This window comes from Pan paniscus, chromosome 2, assembly GCF_029289425.2.
Source record: "Pan paniscus chromosome 2, NHGRI_mPanPan1-v2.0_pri, whole genome shotgun sequence".
NCBI lineage: Eukaryota > Metazoa > Chordata > Mammalia > Primates > Hominidae > Pan > Pan paniscus.
In genome coordinates, this window is record NC_085926.1 from 120936007 (window position 1) to 120948970 (window position 12964).

A 12964-nucleotide genomic window follows, 5' to 3' on the forward strand; every position below is an offset into this window, starting at 1 on the left:
TCCTGCCCTCCACCTTTGAGGACAAGTTTCTGCAGAGTCAATGGGAGACATGGAAAGAAGGGCGGTACCTTTTTTCCTACACAGAAGGAAATACTTCCTAAGCAGAAGGATTTTGCCCTTGGCCAAATGCTTGGCCATGTTGAGACCCAGACTCATGGGGCCAAAGGCCACATGAGAGCCCAAGGAGAGGGTGTAGCAGCAGCAGCAGCAGCAGGTTTCACCTGAACCAGTAGTTCTCAACCAGGTGTAACTTTGCCTGCATGGGAGGAGACAAGGGCACTCATGAGCTGTCTTCTCTACCTGCCCCCCAAACTCACTGTCAGGTAAGAGAAGGACCTGAGGGCGTCACAATGTATGACACACTTGTGCACACACACACACAACCACACTGCCTCCTGTTCACATCATAGGTTCTGGAAGGTCTCCTTCATGGAGCCCTCCTGGACCGATGAAGAACAGGACCCCTGTGACCCCACAGGGGTTCTGATAACAAGAAACTCATGAGGCTCTTCTCCCTTGCTTACTCTTCCTCAGAAGTATTTTGCCTTTAAGATGAGACTTAATCCAAGCAAGACACAGAATCCTCTCGATTGATTTATTTCATTATTGGTGCAGAACATGATGTCTGTCTCACTCAACAGCTCCCTAAGGCAGGGCTCATCTCCCCATCATTCACATTCAGTACAGGACCCAGAAAGCTACCAGCAAGTGTATGTGTACATATATGCACACACGTGTGTATGCTCACACATGCTCTGGATGCTAAACCCATCCTGGCCTTGATGCCACTTTTAGCTTTTGGGCAGGTGTCAAGAAGGAACAGTGGTACCCAACAGTGGGATTTTCCTTCCCAGACTTCACACTGCACAGATGGAGGACCCAAACCAGCAGCCGAGCCTCACCACCGCATTTCCACTAGAAAGAGCTAGAGATTGGTGGAGGCTGGGAGAAGTGATTCTCCAGTCAGGATTGGGTGAGAAGGTGAGCAAGATCACACACAGAGCACAAGCCTTTGCACTCTTAGGCCAGACATGGTTACACTTCACTTGGCTAGGATGAGACCGAGTCTCAGGGGACCAAAGGCCACATGAGGGCCCAAGGAGAAGATGTAGCAGCAGCAGTGTTAACCTGAACCAGTAGTTCTCAGCCAGGAGTAATTTTGCCCCTGGGGGACCTTTGGTAATGTCTGGAGGCATTTTGGGCTGTCACAAATGAAGGTGCTACTGGCATCACACAGGTGGAAGCCAGGGAAGCTGCCAAACATCCTACAAGGCATAGGACAGTCCCCTTCTGCCACATCAAGAATTATCCATCTCCAACTTTCAATGTGCTGCTGTTGAGAAACCTTGACCTAAACACTGCTGCACCCTCCATGCCATGATTACTGAGTGAGTCGTAAGAAGGAAAATCTCAGATGAGTCAGAATCACGGTCCTTCAGCCCTGCCTTAGATTTCAAGCAAGCTGCAAAGGATAGGGGTATATTGGGTGGGGGTGGGGGTGCACCACAGAGTTGTGCCACACACAACCCTCTGGAAAGTTGGAAATGTTCCCAGTGGGACCTCAGAGGTTATCTTGTGGAAACATACTCATGGTATGAAACTTAGGGAGATATAAGCAAAGACCATACTATCACAAAGGAGAGAAAACATGATCGCAGGCATGTTAGGAATTCTAGGAAGATGGGCATCCCTGTGACGGCAAAACAGATGGCTGAGAACCCGTTACGGATACAGGAAGCGTGTGGCGACCTCCTAGACCTCCTTATTCCCGGAGGCAGCCCAAGCTGAAAACAAAACTGTAACCACCAAGGGGAAGGGTTTTGATGGGTAGGCAGGGGTCCAGGCTATAACAGAGGGTCCCTGGGTCCAAGGGCTGTGGTTCTCCACCCTCATTGTGTTTCATTTTGTGCATGTTCTAAGTGGGGACCCACCACTGTTTGCAAAGAAAAAAAGAGTTCCCGTGCCCTTTCCTGGCAGTGCTGATAGCAAAGTGACTCTGTGAAGCCCAGCAGCCCACGGGTCAGGGGCTCCAGGGCAAAAGCAGAAGGATCACAGAGACTTTTCAATGGCTCCGGGACGATGATGACAGCATGGGAGGAGGGATAAGCCACATGGCCAGGGAAAGGAAAGGGCAGATCTCACTCTGCGCTCTGTGCGCTTCACCTAGCAGGGGTTATGCGGCAAGAGTACAAGTGAAAGCCTGGAGCACCTGTGGGTGTGGGGCATTTCGGAGACACCATCCCTCCATGTGCTCTTAGACACATCTCTACCCAACCAGGAGAGGGAAGCAGTAGGAGAAACTTCTCCTTCCAGGGTCTCCTGACTCCTGAGAAAAATACCTGCAGCCCCAGCTCCCTGATGCCCCACCTCCTCACCCCCTATTGGCCCTGCTCCCTAGATCTCCCACCCCATCCAGTTGGCATGAGGTGAGGCAAACTAATGTCTAGTCTCTCTGAAAATACAGCTTCAGAGCTGGTCCACTGTGACTCGCTTAGGTACATCCCAGCAAACGCAGAAAGGGACATCTGTCCAAGTACTCACCCGTAGCAGCTTAGCTGCGGGCACCATGCGGGGAAATCAGACAGCAGGCAGGAGAAGCAGTCTCGGGGAAGCCAGCACCATCAGCCTGCTGTCTGCCAAAGCCCAGGCAGCAGCTGGGCTCTCCCACTCCTCGCCCCCAGCGACAGAAGTCAGGACTTCAGCCCACGCCTGGGAGCAGACCTGGGGCCACAGGCACGCCGGTTCCAGATCCCTGAAAGGGGGTCCGGGCTTCCTGGGGCTGATGAGGAGTTCTCAGTCCAGGGGAGCCAGGACTGCTGCTACTGCTCCCAGGGAGAAAACAACATTTCCCTGTAGAGTCCACCCAGGCCACTGTGGTCAGGTGAGGTCAGCAAGAAAACCTGACCAGCAGCTCCAGGCGGCTTGGTCTGGCCGCAGAAAAGCAGGACACAACGCGGCAGCCTGCCCCCGAGCATCTCCAATTGTCCCTCACACTGCTGAGCCTCACTCCCAGCACCAGACAAAAGCACTGGAAGCAGCTCGCAGCACGGCTGTGACACACCAATCACCAGTGCCAGACTGTCCTCCCAGCTGGCCAAGCCCTGGCCACCCCACAAGGGCTGGCTTCCTCTCCCGTGTTTCCTCAAAGCTGCCTGAGGATGGTTTAGGATGATTTATCCTCGTGGGGTGGATTATTTGTCCCAGGAATACTCCAACTTTGGCTGGACCAGAGAGCAGTGGTGTAATGCCCTGGCTTAGAGAGTGAGACAGCGAGGAAGAGAAAGAGTGTGTGTAAGAGTGTGTGAGAGACTGTATGCGTGCATGTGAGCAAGAGAGGAGGGTGAGAAGCAGTGCGTGCATCTTCCCAGAGTATCTATCGGTCCCTCTCTAATTTCATCCAATCCCTCTCTCCTCCTGGGTTTGGAGACAGGGGGATGGGCGGTGAGAGACACAGAATCCAGAACAGGCAGGAGACACCATCCCTTCCTCCCCGCCCCCTTGCCACCCGCTCTGGGAGGGTGATAATGCCACCCCTCCAGCTCCTGCCTCCCCCACAGCTGCTGCTGTCAGCAGTCAGCTCCCCCTGCCGAATACTCTTGGGGAACAACTTTGGAAGAAGCATTTCACGAAATAGTCAGTGGCATCGCCCCTCCTTTTCCCAGCCCAGGTCCTTTCATGCTCCCATTTTGGTCATTGTCCCCCCCACCTCAAGCCCACCTGTCCCCACGCCCATTCTCCATAAGCCTCAGAAGCCTCTCCCCACCTGGCCCCATCTCAGAGCCATATCCTCTTCACCAGGCTTCCTGTGGGTCCTGGGCTGGGAGGACAGCAAGCCCTTCTGGAGTGTGCCATCAGCCCGGCACCACTACAGCCCGACTTCCTCAACCTTCCCTCCTCTGTGCTGCCCACCAAGACACCCCACAGATAACAAGAGCGAGTGGTAACTCCAGGCTGCCTGCACAATTCATTTGGAGGGAAACCAGGACTGCAGAGAGTATAGTGGGGAGTAGAGGATATTCCACAGCCTCTCGTCTCTCCCTCTCCTGTAAGATTAGCCACCTGTAGGTCTGAACACCTCTCTGTTTCATATCTTGGCTACCACAGAGGAGGCCAGGACCCCATCTATGGCTTTCATATTTACCTCCTTCTTTGCAAACAATTATAGTGGTTCTCAACGAGTACAAAAGTGATTACTCTTTCTTGGCCTGTGAAAGTGGGGAGGCCCCTGCTTCTCCTTCCTACGTTTCCCTGCCATGATGGGTGTGTGCTGATGGGTCTGTAGGGAGAAATGGGGAACAAGGTAAACAGTGAGGGATTTGGTACTGGGAGGAGCTCTTTGGAGACAGATCACCACAGGCTGTGCCACCCTAGTCCTAAGGGTTATTGGCTTGACCATGAGAGGTGACCGCCTAGACAGCTTGCTATTGTGGTTGACTGCCTTGGCTCAGGGGTTAGGCAGGACCAGGAGTGTAAATGTATCAATTGTGTGACTTTGAGCAAGCTGCTAAATCTCTGAGACTCGGTTTCCCTGTATGACAAGTGGGGATATTAATATCTACTTCATAGGGCTGTTGTGAGAAATCAAATGGGATGAAATGGGTACAGTGCCACCCACGATGCCTGGCCCTCAGAGATGCTGGATCCTTTATTTCTTCTTCTACTGAATCCTGGGAAATGGAGGTGGTGGCTCTTGCAGTGGGAAGGAGGCCTCCAGGTGAGCTGCTTAAAGGGGAAGGGCCTGGCTGGAAGGAGCTGAGAGGGGTGTTTAGCAGGAGGGAAGCCGGGGTGTAAACCCAGAGAGAAGAGGCAGAGGGGCAACATGTCAGGTTGGAAAAGCGAGTCCAGCCAAGGAGGCGGAACGTAACCCAGGGCAAGCCAAGCTGGGGACCAGGACCATGGCCAGGGCTGGAGGGACCCTGTGAGAAGCAGGACATCGGGTGGTGGGGGTGGAGAGAGCTGCTTGCCTGGGAAAAATGTTAGTCTGGGGTTTTCTGGAACAGAACCCAGGGACCATGGCAGAGGGTGGCTGGGTCAGCAACAACCATCAGAATCCCAAATGGACAAATGGAGGCCTGAGTAGAACAGGACAAGTTTCTCCAGAGACCAAAAGGTAAGGAAAGAGAATGGCCTACACTCTACCAGAAAACCCTCGATAACCACCAACAGCCCCTGGGATGACAGGGTGGCCACACCCTGCCACACTAGAGACAGGCTCTGGGCAGAAGAAGCTGTAATCATGGGTCAGCCACAGAGGTCTTGATTCATACCTGAAAGCGGCTGGCCTGGGCCACACATGGTTTACATCCTGAAGCACCCCCCAGCATAGGTAAAGCTGAGAGGACACAACACCCAAGCTTGAGAGGGAGGCCCTGGGGTTGAAAAGAAGGGATGGCCGTAAATGCTCAGGCCAGCACCTCAAATGAGACAGCCCAGTATCATGGGGAGATCATGGCTGGGGGGCCAGGAGGTTTGGGTTCTCGTCCCTATTCTGCCAACAATTGGCTGGGCTGCTGGTCTTCTCTGGCCCACTGTATCTTCCTCTTTGAAATGAGACCAGATTTGTGGTCTTCAAACTGTTTACTTTTCAGCAGCAGAACCCATTCTCACCACTCTGAGCCTCCATTTCTCATTATTCAAGTGACATCTTACCTAAAATATCTGTATATATCCAGATCAGACAGAAGCAGAGCTACGTTGATGGGTCAAGGGCTGGAGCCTGGCTGTCAGCCTCCTTCAGCAGCTCTTAAGATGGCTTGGAGGTGCTCCGAACACCTCAGAACACAGCCTGAGATCACAGCGCTAGTCTGAGGGCCTTTCCCCTCTCTGACTCCAGGGCTTTTCATCCCCAAGGAACACTGAGTAGACACCAACCAGGATGGGCGCCAGCTGGAGGGCGAAGCCTAAGAGGGTCCCAAGGGAGGGGGCAGCTCTTCCCCAACACACACACTCAGCATCTACTGGGGTTGCAGGTCCCACAACAGAGGCTGCCGAAGGTGGGAACTGGCCTTGGCGGCTACGGGTGGCAGAAGGGAGGCCGTCTGGGCCCCGGGATCTGGGTGACAAATGTACTACATAAAAAGGCCAGATGGACGTCCCTGCCTTTGGCACCACGGCTGCTCTAGGAAACACTGGGCTGCCTTTCATACCCTGGATTGTCTCAGGCTCCCTCTCTCCCCAGCTCAGCCAAATCATAAATCTAGCCTGCCAGGGGAGCTGGCTGCCCTGACCCCGGCCCCGTGCTTCCCCGCCTTGGCCTCGCACATGCCAAGATCCAGGCACGAGCAGTGGAAGGAGGGACTGTGGGGCTGGGCCCACATGGACTGAGAGCACTGTCTTGGTTTGGGGCTTTCCAGAATGTTCTTCAGCCATATTTTTCTCTTTTTGTCTTTCTAGCCTTCCTGTGCAGGATTCTGTCAAGGGCTTTCTTTTGTAACCGTGCACCCCTCACACCAGCCTCCTCAGCCCTTCAAGAGTTTAAGTCTGACAGAAATTGGGATGTTCCGTGAGACCCCAAAGCCCAAGACTGCCCTGTCCTTGCCCTGGGCCTCTGGGAAGGCAGCCCGAGTAGCGTTCGACCTGCCCAGCCCCCACGAGGAATGTTCTTGCACAGGCAAAGATCCTTCAGCTAGAGATGCAGGGAGCCCCTGGTTTCTGTCTCCTGGAAGGGGTGCAAACAGCCTCGCCAAGGGAGGATTAGTTCCCTCTCTGGTCCAGCTTTGGGTTCTTTACTTGCCATTCCCACACGCTGTCCTGTGTCCACACCCCAGGGAAGAGAAGCCCCGAAAAGACTCTCTCCTGTTGCCCTGGCTCCACCTTCCCTACCTCCTTTCTTGCTTTTTTCTTGTGAATTCAACATATCATTTTGTGTGGCACTATGGTTTGTAAACTGCCCTTTCCCCCTTCACAACAGTGCAGTGGGCACTGCCATCTCCTCTTTAGATGTGGAAGCCGAGGCTCAGCGTGCCTGACCAGACCCAGGTCACAGACTTCTCCGTGGCAAGGCAGAGACTCGAACACCTGTGTTCTGTGGGTTGCTCGCTTTCTCATGGCTTTCTTCACCTCCTCTCTCCTCAGCCTCCTTCAGTTTCCTCTCCTCTCCTCTAGCTCCTCCTCTTCTCTCCTTTCCTTCTTGCATCTCCTCTCAATCCCTCCTCTGCCCCTCTCCAGAAGATTTTCTCTCCTCCAGACCCGCCTGAGGTCAGAGCTGATGGGGACCTTACCCCATCCCCTGGTTCACAGGCCAGGAGACCGAGGCCACGCTACCTGGCTGGTCCCCAGGCCTCTCCCCTCCCTGTCTCCACCAGGGCATGTTGGTGGCCATGGGAGGCCAAGAGGGGTAATGGATTTCTTAAGTCATCCTGATTTTATTACTTGAAGCATTTCTAGGGCAGGACCCAGACAAATGCTTGCTCCCTCCCTTCCTTCCCTCCTCCCTCCCTCTGCAGCAAAGATGCTGCATCTCTGCATAATGCCTGTGCCCTGTTTCACTCAGAAGGGAAAGATCAAGGTCTGTGTTTCTGCAGCCAAAGTCACCAGCAGCCAGAGTCTTTGATGGAAGTTCATCGGCCTGAGGCCTCTACCCTCAGGCCAGGAGACCCTGCCCCTGCCCCACACCACCCAGAGTGGGCCTCTCTCCTCACTGGGTCTTGTTATAGTTTGTCTCCTTGGGACAGAGATACCCCAGCCTCTAGGTATCACCCCTTCTCTTCCTCATGCCCCCACTTTAGGGCATTCCCAGCTTGATGCAACCTCAGGCAGCAAACACTGCCCGACGACCGCCATGGTGAGCTCGGTGACAGTGATGTACCTGGCTGAGGCAGCTCTCAGCAGCAAGGCCACAGCCTGTCAAGATGCTGAGAAGCCTCACAGGAGCCTCCCTTGGGGCCTTCTTACCACAGACCAGGCATCCCCACCTCTTATACCAACCTGATCTTTCCTTCTCCCAGGGCCCATCCACAAAGCCAAGGCCCAGGGAGCCTTGGCAAACCCTCTGGGAGAGCTCTGAACAGCAAGACCCACTTCACTCTGGGGTCGCTCACTCACAGCAGCCCGCAGAGGTTGGCCCTCAGACTGGAGGAGCTAGTCAGGTAGAGCGGAAAGGACGGGGCTTTGGGATCAAGAAACCTTGCCGAATCCTGATCTGTCACTTATCAGCTCCTTGACCTTGGGCCAGTCACCGCTCTGAGCCTCCACTTCTCATCTGTTAAATGGGGAAGATAAAAGTTCCAGGCTTATCTATTTCACCAGATGTGAGAGGATTCCACAAGGCAAAGCAGGTGAACGTGTTCTGGAAATGGACGGAAGGCTGGGTCAGTGTTACCCAGGTCTGCAGAGCTGCCAGAATTCCACTCCACCCCACAAAGCTTCAGGCCTACCCTGCTAGTCCACCCATTTGGCTGCAGGACAGTCAGCTAGCTACCCAGCTTCTCATGAGGTGTGACTTCATCCCTGACTCCTGGCCTCCTTTAGTCCCCAAGTAGGAGCCTGGGGCTCTTTGTTCCCTCTTCCCAGGGGCTCCACTCAGTGAAAAGACACTCCAAGTCTCATCTGCTCAACTCATTACAAGAAGTAGAGAGATTTACTTCTGAGGCCTTCATTATCACCTAATTGTGTTCCCACTAAACTCTCATTAATTAGCCACTCTAAAGCTGTCAGCACAATTAAATAGACTTATTGACTTATAGACTTTGAGGGTGGGAAGGCAACTTCAGCAAGTCCAACCTGTCCAACCCTTTCATGTTAGAAATGAGGAAAATGAGGGCGAGAGATGGCAGGTGACTCAACCAAGGTCACACAACAGCTAGTGATGGAGTCGGAGCTAGAAACCCAGGCGGTCAAGTTCCAGCCCGGAGGCCCTCCTTCCCACTACACCACATTCCTAAGGGAAAGCAATGCCACCTCTCACCTTCTATCATCTTTCATTTCCCAAAGCAGTAATTTAGAATTGAGGCATGTCCCCAGTTGGAAGAAAATATAAATGTAGAATTTTAAGTAGATTTTTCTTTTTTTTTTAGATGGAGTCTCGCTCTTGTCGCCCAGGCAAGAGTGCAGTGGCGCGATCTCAGCTCACTGCAACATCCGCCTCCCGGGTTCAAGCGATTCTCGTTACTCAGCCTCCCAAGTAGCTGGGATTACAGGTGCCTGTGACCATGCCCGGCTGATTTGTATTTTTAGTAGAGATGGGGTTTCCCCATGCTGGCCAGGCTGGTCTCGAACTCCCTACCGCAGGTGATCCACCCACCTCGGCCTCCCAAAGTGCTGGGATTACAGGAGTGAGCCACCGCGCCCGGCCTTAAGTAGATTTTTTTTTTTTTTTAAACCCACCAAAGATAATGACATCTGTACCTGAGGCAAATGGTGACCAGCTGTAACCACAAATGAGCCTCTACCTCCTGGGGCTGAGGGCAGCGAGGACCCTCCCTTTCTCCTTCCCCTCCCCAGGGAGGAGCAGTCATGCAGACAGGACCAATGGAGCGGGAGGCTGGCTCCATGAAGACCGCCAGCATCTGGTGCCACGCTGATACTTTGTCCCAACTGGACATCCTGCAGCACAATCTCTGGAGTGGAGCCTAAGAATCTACACAGGCTAAAACAGGTTCTAAAGAAGAAAACAACAAACATCCACAACAGCTATGGGGACAGAGAGAAAAAGAGAGAGAAAAAGAGAGCCACGAAAATAGACTCCTAATAAAAGGAACAGGTTGGGCATGGTGGCCACGCCTGTAATCCCAGCACTTTGGGAGGCTGAGGCATGCAGATCACGAGATCAAGAGATTGAGACCATCCTGGCTAACGTGGTGAAACCCCATCTCTACTAAAAATACAAAAATTAGCTGGGCGTGGTGGCACACGCCTGTAGTCCCAGCTACTCAGGAGGTTGAGGCAGGAGACTCGCTTGGACCCAGGAGGCGGAGGTTGCAGTGAGCCAAGATTGGGTCACTGCACTCCATCCTGGGCAACAGAGTAAGACTCTGTCTCAAAAACAAAAACAAAAAACGGAACAAAGGAGCAGCCCTCCCAAAGGATAGAATAGGGCAAGGGCAGGAGGGAGGAGCTGGACTGGGAAGGAATGGGCCATGGGGAGCAGGTCCCAGAGGTGGTGCAGGTGCAAACCCTGGGCCAAGGTTCTCAGTCATGGTGGCCACAGCCCAGTCGTCATGAGGCAAGTGCCAGGACAACAGTTGCAACCTGAGGCCAAAGGGGTGGCCTTGGAGGTCAGGCAGGAAGAGGCTGTAAAGGGCATTATAACAGCAAATGCCTCTCTGGCATTTGGCACGCACCTGGCACTGTCCAGAGTGCTTTAGGTATATTCACAAATCTAATCCTATCTAAGCTCTGTGAAGTGGGGTCACTGTCATCACCCCAGGGTGCAGGTGAGGAGACAGAGGCTAGGGAACTAAAGTAACAGGCCAATAGGTGGCAGAGCAGGAACTCAAACCCAGGGACTCAAACCTACTGTGACTCCAACTAAAGCCGGAACTCCAGCCTGGGGTGCACAGTGCTTCTTAACAGGGGAGCCATGGCATTTTTTGAGGGATGCACCTTCCTGGTGAGCTGCAAGGATTTAGCATCCCTGGCCACCAAATGACAATAGGGTACCCCAGTCACCTGGATACCCAAAACAGCCCCATACTTTCAGATACCTGCATACGTGGTCGTAGTTGATCCGCTCCAGGTGGAGAACCACCTGAGGCGAGAAATAAGGATGAAGTGGGAGCACACACTGAATCCCAGAGGCTTGGCCTCGTTTTGCAAGGGACTGCGCTAGACGGGGAGCTGGCTGATCCCCAGGAGGCAGCCCTGGGAGGAGCAGGGCAGATTTCATATCCAAGAGCCCCCCAGAGCTCAAGGTACTGGGCCCCAGCAAGATGTGGCAAGGGATAGGGGGTGATGCTGGAGAAGATGGAAAGGCGGTGGGAAGAGACCATAAACTCAGACAGCCAATGCTTGAAGGGAAATCTCAGGGGAGTCTGAATGTGGGAATGACCTCAGCATCCCCACCCTCTCTCATACAGTGGGTGGCAGCCACTGGCCACAGCTCAGCCTCCCTGGGGTGAGTTTTTCTGTGGAGGCCTGAGGAGCAGCAGGCGTATCATAGAGAAAAAGAGAAACAAGTCCAAGAACCATAGATTTTGGAGAAGGAACCACCCCCATCCTGACCTCCACTGTTTTTTTAAACCTTTGGTGGTGGCAGCAGAAAATTCACAAAGAGCTGCAGCCGTCAGGGAAGTGGAGGAATCTTTAAACCTTTTTCCCTTCATACTCAATACATCTGCCCCACTCTATCCAACTCTTCTCTTCCTACCTCTCTCCCTTTCATAATTCCCAGTGACCAAAAATCCAGAATGTATTTATAATGTACTGAAGAATGCATTTATAATGTACTGAATGTACATTTATAATTTACATTTATAATGTACTGAAGAATGCATTTAGACAACATGAGCTAAGTTCATACCCATTCATGCCCTTAAAAGCCCAGGCCTGGCGACACCTGCATTCAGCCTCACAGCGAGTAGCCAGGCAAGGTACTTAGTGGCAGGAGAAGCGAGCACAGGGAATCCATATAGCAAAAAGAAGAGGTGATGACATTCCTCAGGCACTTATTGGGTAACCAACTCCTTTGATAACTCTAAATTCTACACGATAAGGTGCATGCTGGGAGCTGCTCATTCCTCCAAAAGCAATGTAAAACACAATCCTTGCCCTCCAGGAGACAAGATACACATGCAATGCCATTTTTGAAACAATGTCAAAATAAGTGTTCTCCACAACAATTTCCATAGGTGTTTTGAAGTGAAAGACAAATCAGCTAGACAACCAAGGCACAAGAATCAGAATAGGCTGTGCATCCTAGCATGTCAAGAGGCCCCAGTGAGCACAAGGATGGAGAAACCCAAGTGCCGGAAAACACAAATGAGTGAAACCCATTGGGTCATGGGGAGAGAGCAAGGGAAGAGGAGTCTGGAGGGCATCATTCTTGGAGCCCTATGCTGGAGTCAGGTGGACAGGCGTCACGGATGGGGGATGGAGGTGGAGCTCAACTTTCACTATTCCATTAACCCAGTGCATTGCATTCCGAAGGAGCCTGCCAGTCTCAATAGACACAGGAGAACCCATGCATTCCCTCAGAAGCAGACCTACTCAGTGTCCTGCTCCCAAATGCTTTTGTGTGGATAATCACCGTTCTAAGTAAGAAACACCTCAAGTTTCCCAGTTCATTTTCTTGCTGCAAAGCTTGCAAGAGCAGCAGACAGATGCAAACTCCTGCTTCTCTTCTACTGGCGAAAACAACCCAATTTGAAGAATAAGCACCAATTAACTAAGTGAGAAGCTCAAGCTGTGAATCCTGAAGTGTTGTAACCTGACAGCAAATTGCAGTTCTTTGGAGGGAGCCGTGGGAGGCAGGGGCAGTCCCCAGCCAAAGTAGCCTCCTGAAGCTCCGACCTGCAGATGTTGATCATTATAAGTCATTCACGTCTCAGCAAACAGTGGGACACTTGTTTAGGAGAAATACTAAAAGAGGGATTCCTTTTTGAGCACAGGGTTATTTATTCTCAAAGAAAATGCTTTGGATGCCATTTCCAAATTAAATTTGTTAAGAACTAGTCAGAAAATTAAACTTCACGTAAACACACAGTCCTTTGGTTTTCTTATCTGTAAAATGATGATGACCCCGGACATACTTATTTCTGGAGATAAGGATGAGGTGGCACTTTGTAACCTGGAAAGCACTACAAAAAAAATTACTAGCATCCATAGTGTGTCATATGTCTATCATCCCAGTGACCGTGATAGGTAAAGATCAACAAGCAGGTATAGTTACCACCAAGAAGGGGAAAGCACGCTGCAGACACCTGCAGATGGCTGAGTTCAAGTCAATTTAAGTTTTTTGAATGTCCAGTAAGTGCACGGCACTGCGACAAGTACTGAGGACACAAAAGTGAATGAGAAGCAGTCACTA

General features: G+C 52.2%; 1 protein-coding gene across 8 annotated transcripts in view; it reads right to left on the bottom strand.

The window, feature by feature from the left end:
* The window catches only part of SEMA5B (semaphorin 5B), a 119951-nt gene that overhangs the window by 82230 nt on the left and 24757 nt on the right, over positions 1-12964 (bottom strand). For 2 of the 8 annotated variants that reach the window (XM_034957192.3, XM_003825204.4), the window contains exon 1: positions 2542-3294. The exons of the other annotated variants lie outside the window; for them this stretch is intronic. The gene's annotated coding sequence lies outside the window, so the exon portion shown is untranslated. Of the gene's footprint in view, positions 1-2541; positions 3295-12964 lie in introns of those variants that run through there. 8 annotated transcript variants of the gene reach the window in all.